The 7,229-nt window shown below is 50.3% G+C and overlaps 1 protein-coding gene across 1 annotated transcript in view; it reads right to left on the bottom strand.

The window, feature by feature from the left end:
* Positions 1–2,326, bottom strand: part of ZMIZ2 (zinc finger MIZ-type containing 2) — a 107,936-nt gene extending 105,610 nt beyond the window's left edge. Inside the window, exon 1 of the mRNA XM_080982357.1 lies at positions 1,845–2,326. The gene's annotated coding sequence lies outside the window, so the exon portion shown is untranslated. The remainder of the gene's footprint in view (positions 1–1,844) is intronic.
* Positions 2,327–7,229: the final 4,903 nt, after the last annotated feature.

Genomic DNA, 7,229 nt, shown 5'->3' on the forward strand with positions numbered 1-7,229 from the left:
TTGGTTTCGTTTGTTTGTTTCTTTATTTGTTTTGAATAAAGTTTCTCTCCCGCGCGCACTTTGATTTTCGGCCACTTAGGATGTTTTGCCAAGGGTATTTATGACATGTTTTACTATACAATCCTAGGCATGTCCACTCAGAGATAAATCCCACTGGATTCAATAGGGCTTACTCCCAGGTTAGTGTGTATACGATCACAGGATTAACAGATCAAATAAAAGGCCCCTTGACAGTCTGGGAGGTTCCTTGCCTGGACGCTGATGCTTGCTGGCTTTACGCTGATCCAATAAACCCCAAATTCAGGTAAACCTGGGAAATGCTCTGGCCCAGACAGATTAGCAGTGTCTAGAAAAGTCAGAAGCACAAGATCGAGTTGAGCAACCAGCAACCGGGAAAAGAGGATGCTCTCTCTCCCACCCCACCTTGCTACATTCATCCGCCCAGAGCAATAAGATAATTTTTTAAAAAAAAATATTACCAGAAAACAAGAGCGCAGTCAGCAGACAGCTGGAGACCTACTCCTACTTGCCAACAGACCATGATCGGTGCACAAAACAGGAGAACGGTGGAATCTCAAAGTTGTGTTGCAATCAAAAGGCAGAACAATAAACTTCTTTTTTTGTTGTTTTTTTGCTTAATGGGATATAAAAATACCATCCAGCTCCAAAGAAGAACAGATTGTAACTGTGTGAATATCCTAGCAGCCTGACACCGTACTGTTCTCTACTTTGGACTCATGCAAGTGGAGCACCTCAAAAGGGGCAAAGATGTGGGGAAATCTAAAGCTGACACCCACGCTTCCTAAGTTTCTGGCTTTGAAAAGCCCCGCTAGCCTTGCACCCACCACAGATGACTGAAACCGTGCATGAGACTTCCACAAAATCAGTCAGCTACAGTACTTACAAAATGAAGCACCTTCTAAGCTCTCTGCAGTACCTGGTCTTCTCACACTCTCCCTTTGGAGTAGGGTTTTTCAGACTATAGGGCGGCACTTGAACAGGGGCCTTGGCATTTAAGATGTCCTCTAACAGCCATGCACAAGCTTTGCTTATCGGAGGAAGAGATATCCTTCTCAAGTACCAAAGTATCTCCCCTTTTAAAAAAACCAACGGCAGTGGTTCAGGGCCACCTCATTCTCAGCCTGAATGTCCAGAGAATGGCATCTCTGCCCGCAGGAACACCAAGTGATTTTACTCTCACCTCCACAGCACACAGGAGCCAACAGCTGGCCCAGGCAGCAGGTGCTCTTCGCAACAACCCCACTCAGCCTCACAACACCCCCCCTCCCCAGGTGCCCACATCTCCCATAGCAGGTGCCACATCGTGCCCACATCTCCCCATGGCATCAGTTTCTGTTGCCATAGAAACTCACTTTCTCTCTTTCTCTCTGGCACACTTTAGCCAATAATTATAATATTTTTATTTATTTTAAAAATTATTTTCAGAACAACAACAAAAAATATGGCAGGCTGGGTGAGGTGGGTGCCCCCAATATCTGGGTAGGGTCCCCACCTCACCCACCCACCCCTCTCTCCGCCTCTTCTCTTTCTGCCCACCAACAAACCCTCCCAGTTGCCAGCATGGAAAAAACAACAAGGGAATCCAGGAGCGCCCAGCAAATACGAACAAGAGGGGGAGATATTTCTCAGTGAAATAGCAATTGGATGGGGGGGGCGAGGTTTAAAAACACACAAAGCTCTCTCTCTCACACAAACCACCTCTCCTCTCTCCCTGGGGAACATGCCCCCTTCCACCTCCCCCCACAAAAAGCCACGACCAGTAACACAACAGATCCACCTTGCCTCGCCCCCCCCCCACAAAAACCCCTTCAGCCGCCACTAACCTCCGAAGCAGGAGCCTGCGGCTGCCCAAGAGCCCGAGCTGAGCCACGTTAAAATGGCCTTTTTCTCGCCTGGCTCCTCGTCTCTCTTCCTGGCGTGGAGGGAGGAGGAGGAGGAGGGCTCGGATGAGCCGCCGCCGCCGCCGCTCTCCCTTCTTCTTCCCTTCTGGGGTGTGTGAGAGAGCGAGTGTGGGTCTTCAGCAGATCCTTGTGGCTCCTACAGATCTCTCTGCCCTTGCTCCATCGCGTCCGCTTGGCTGTGGCTGGCGGGGGGCTGGATGGGAGGCGATTGTGTGCAAGCAACAAAGCCCCCCCCCGTCCCCGCTCCTCCTCCTCTTCCCTCCCCCGGTGCAGGCGGCTTCTGCTGCTGTTGGCTCGCTCGGCTCGGCTGCTGCTGCTGCTGCTGCTGCTACTGCCGGAGCCACAAAGCTGCGAGCGCATCGCCGCTCTCCACCTCCATTCTGCCTGCGCTTTCCACCTCGCAGCTCCAATTGCACAATAGAGCCCCGGCAGCCTCATCAATATTCACGGCCCTCCTCCTCCTCCTCCTCTTAGGCTAGAGCAATAGAGCTCCTATCTCCCGGTTCGAAAGGAGGAGGAAGAGGAGGAGGATGGTGTGGAGGGAGGGGGAGAGGAGAGCTTGCTTTGCATTTTGCATTGCACTTTGCATTTTGCAAGGAGCGCGCGCGCGCCGGGGGGAAGGGTCCTCCCGGGGCGCGAGAGGAGGGCGATGCTGCCGTCGGGCAAAGGCTCGCAAGCGGGAGCCGCGTCTTCCCGCGGGTGGGAAGGTGGTGGAAGGGATCAGACAAAAGAGCCCCGGCTCCCTCTCCGCCCCCAGCCCCCTCTGTGCAAAAGCTGCAACCCTGGTCTCCTTGAACTCAGTGGGATTTTGCATTTTATTTTATTTTCCTGAATTGCACGGGTGGCTGTGCATTTTATTTTACGGTGCCACCCTGCAAAGATGGGTGGGGGAGGTAACGTGGAGGGCGGCTGTGTGTGTGTGTCTGTCTTTTTCAACCCCCACCCCACCCCAGCCCACACACTTAGGAAGGGAGAGGCTGCAGCCTGGTAGATGATGAGACGGACATCCATGTCTCCAGCGTAGGGGCCGCCGCGATGACGAGGCTGAGCTGGGAACTCCCGGTTCAAAGCTCGCCGCAGCTATGAATACGCCACGGCTCCCGATCCCCGCCCGTACGCAACACGTACTCGAGACAGGGAAAGCCATACAGGAAACGTCCTGCCTCCGAGGCTAGTGGCGCCCTTACAGCCAGGCGTGCGCTATCTCTTCGTATTGAGAGATAATTGCTGACCTACCTTACGGGGTTGTTGTGAGAATTGTTTTTCAGAGCCAGGTGGGTTCAGGGGTGGAATGTTGGAGACCTCGGTTTGAAATCCCCATTCATCCAGGAAGCACTCTGGGTGGTGTTATAAGAATTTTAAGGTCTCTTTTATATATATAAAATAGATGTTCATAAATGCACCAAGGAAACACATACATAGATGTAAACCACATGTCTGAAACTCACAGAAAAGTCCTGAAACCATTTACTCTCTCCCAAAATGACCTCAAATATTTCTCTGCAAGGTCGAAGGAAATGGGAAATCTCCCCATTGTCTCTTTCACAAATCCTGTCTTAAGGGCACATTTAAGATATGGGTGAGCCTGCGACCTGTGGCCTGGATTTAGGAATTGAGTAGTTATCCTAACAAAAGAGTGGCCAGGATGCCCAGGTAATCCAATCAGGTAACTTGGCAGACAGGAAGTAACAACACACCCAGATTTCCACCCCTTCTGTGATATATGTATGATGTATGGAGTGGTGGTCTTGAGCTACAGGGTGGGCAGTTCAAAAGTATACAGTGGTACCTCTGGTTGCGAATGGCATGCATGTGACATCATTTTGTGCGTCTGCGCATGCGTGAGCAGCGAAACCCGGAAGTAACCCTTTCCGGTACTTCCGGGTCGCCGCAGGATGCAACCTGAAAATGCGCAACCTGAAGCAAACATAACGAGGTATGACTGTGTAAGGGCTTGCACATCTTTGTCCTGGGTCCTCCTCTCTCCTGTGTGTGTGGGGGGGGGGGAGCACCCTGTTGCAACAGCTTTAATAAAGATCAGGCTTACTAGCTGCTTTGCTTCTCAATATTCTCTGGTTGGCTTCTGTTATTTTCTCCTACCTATGGAGAACCTACAAAGGACTCTATAAGGGCTCTTGTGGACCCCATAAGGCAGGGGTAGGAAACCTAAGGCCCGGGGGCCGGATGCGGCCCAATCGCCTTCTAAATCTGGCCCGTGGACGGTCTGTGAATCAGCGTGTTTTTACATGAGTAGAATGTGTCCTTTTATTTCAAATGTATCTCTGGGATATTTGTGGGGCCTGCCTGGTGTTTTTACATGAGTAGAATGTGTGCTTTTATTTAAAATGCATCTCTGGGATATTTGTGAGGCATAGGAATTCATTCATATATTTTTCCCCAAAATATAGTTCGGCCCCCCACATGGTCTGAGGGACGATGGACCAGCCCACGGCTGAGAAAGGTTGCTGACTCCTGCCATAAGGAAAAGGGAGCAGTTTTTGTTTACAACAGTGGCTTTGGCTCCCATCTCTTTTCAGACCAGCTTGTTGTGAAGACAAAACAGGAAGCCTCCTTTCGCTTCTTGGTGGAAAAGTGGGATATGGGGGAAATAAAATTACTGAGTATTTAATGAACCTGAAGGGTTTTTTATTGTACACTCAGAAAACACAGCTTTATCATCCCTCCAAGGTCATTGGCGATGAGCCCACAGTGGCCCCTCTCCTTAACCACAGTCCTGTGAGGTAGGCTAGATTCCAAGATAGCAACATGCCCAAGGTCACTCAGAGAGAATGAAGAACGGTTTGTGTCTGGGTAACATCCCACATTTGCTACCATGGTGAAACTTGGGCTGCTGTACAAGAGGCTCCTTTTGCCAAGCGGTCTCCATCCAGGCACTGGCTGGTTCTTGGTGGGCTTGGCTTCCACACAGTTCCTGCATCAGGTATCTTCAGACCAGACGCTCCTTGGACCAAGTTACGGCATCCCTGTGAAATGACTGCATCCTGCTAGGTACTGGAGCCTCCTTGGCTGCTGTTCGGTTCAGTTGTTTTCCAGCTCAGCTGTGCCGCCAAGTAAGATTATGCATTTCATTATAGATATTATTATTATTATTATAAACACACAGAAAACGTCAAGCAGACTCATTCCTCCACCCCAGCTCCCCAAACATCTTAACTGCTTCAAAAGCATATGTTTACTGCAGTCCCCACCATGCGCAGAGCGCATACAGGGTCTTCCTACAAACACCGGTGACAGGCGGTCCCCCTGCACACACGGTTGTGCAGTCAGCAAATTCTTGCACAACAAAACGTAAGGGGCTTTGATTATACTGTGACAGCTTTTCCCAAACACAGGGTTCTCCAAATGATTGCTGGACTCCAGTGCCCACCCGCTCAAGCCAGCTTGGCCAGTGGTCAGGGCCGGGATGATGAAAGTGGTAGACACCCAGAGAGCCATCAGAAGACGGTGCTTCGCTGGATGTATTTATTACATGCCACCCCAATCCCTGCCAAGCAGTAGCAAAATTCCAGGAGTTCCAGGCACTTTACCCAGGGTGTGCTTCCTTTGAGAGTCCAGCCATGGCAGAGGCTGTAGTGCAGGGGTCAGCAAACTTTTTCAACAGGGGGCCGGTCCACTGTCCCTCAGACCTTGTGGGGGGCCGGACTCTATTTTGAAGGGAAAAAATGAACGAATTCCTATGCCCCACAAATAACCCAGAGATGCATTTTAAATAAAAGGACACATTCTACTCATTTAAAAACACACTGATTCCCAGACCGACCACGGGCTGGATTGAGAAGGCGATTGGGCCGGATCCGGCCCCCGGGCCTTAGTCTGCCTACCCATGCTGTAGTGTTTTAAGATATATGGTATATTTTGCACCTATATACAATGAGAGTCTTCCATGAAGAGGGAGAGAGTTCCCAGCATTACATCTCAAGTGGGTCTTGCTCCCTGCAGCTGCGTAACATTACAGTCCAAGGCATGCTCACTGCAAGAAGTGAGGTTGCAGGGAACCAGGCGGAGGGCCTTTTCGGTAGTGGCACCCGCCCTGTGGAACGCCCTCCCATCAGATGTTAAAGCAATAAACAACTACCTGTCCTTTAGAAGACATCTGAAGGCAGCCCTGCTTAGGGAAGTTTTTAACATTTGGTGTTTTATCGTGGTTTTTAATATTCTGTTGGGAGCCGCCCAGAGTGGCTGGGGAAACCCAGCCAGATGGGCGGGATATAAATAATAAATTGTTGTTGTTGTTATTCACACCATTCTAGTGGCGCTTTCCCAGTCTCCAAAGATGTTTCTGCCCTTCAAACCCCCCCCCCCCGAGTTCTACTACTTCCTTTCTTCTTCCCAGAAAACTATTGAGCCCAAACCCCAAACCTTCCTGTAACCTCACCTCCCTCCCCATCACTGTGGTAACCTCTGTTTTGCACAGACCTGGGAGGGGATTCCTTTTGACTGTCTATTGTTTCATAATGACTTTCATTCAGCTAGCCCAGCCAGGTTAGTTTGCATAGGCTACACACCCAGGAGAACAGCTGCAGGCTGTATTTTCCTGCAGAGTTTAGCAGTTGTTGTTGTTTAGTCGTGTCCGACTCTTCGTGACCCCCTGGACCAGAGCACGCCAGGCACTTCTGTCTTCACTGCCTCCCGCAGTTTGGTCAAGCTCATGCTGGTAGCTTCGAGAACACTATCCAACCATCTCGTCCTCTGTCGTCCCCTTCTCCTTGTGCCCTCCATCTTTCCCAACATCAGGGTCTTTTCCAGGGAGTCTTCTCTTCTCATGAGGTGGCCAAAGTCTTGGAGCCTCAGCTTCAGGATCTGTCCTTCCAGTGAGCACTCAGGGCTGATTTCCTTAAGAATGGAGAGGTTTGATCTTCTTGCAGTCCATGGGACTCTCAAGAGTCTCCTCCAGCACCAGAATTCAAAAGCATCAATTCTTCGGCGAACAGCCTTCTGTATGGTCCAGCTATCACTTCCATACATCACTACTGGGAAAACCATAGCTTTTACTATACGGACCTTTGTTGGTAAGGTGATGTCTCTGCTTTTTAAGATGCTGTCTAGGTTTGTCATTGCTTTTCTCCCAAGGAGCAGGCGTCTTTTAATTTTGTGGCTGCTGTCACCACCTGCAGTGATCATGGAGCCCAAGAAAGTAAAATCTCTCACTGCCTCCATTTCTTCCCCTTCTATTTGCCAGGAGGTCATGGGACCAACAACCAGCCACTAACACAATTACAGCTCGTTTCCAGGCAATTCCTGGCTTTGCTGGAATTCCCCAAGCTCTCCCCTTTCTCCTTGGGGTAC

Source organism: Podarcis pityusensis (assembly GCF_964106645.2).
Source record: "Podarcis pityusensis genome assembly, chromosome: 15".
Lineage (NCBI taxonomy): Eukaryota > Metazoa > Chordata > Lepidosauria > Squamata > Lacertidae > Podarcis > Podarcis pityusensis.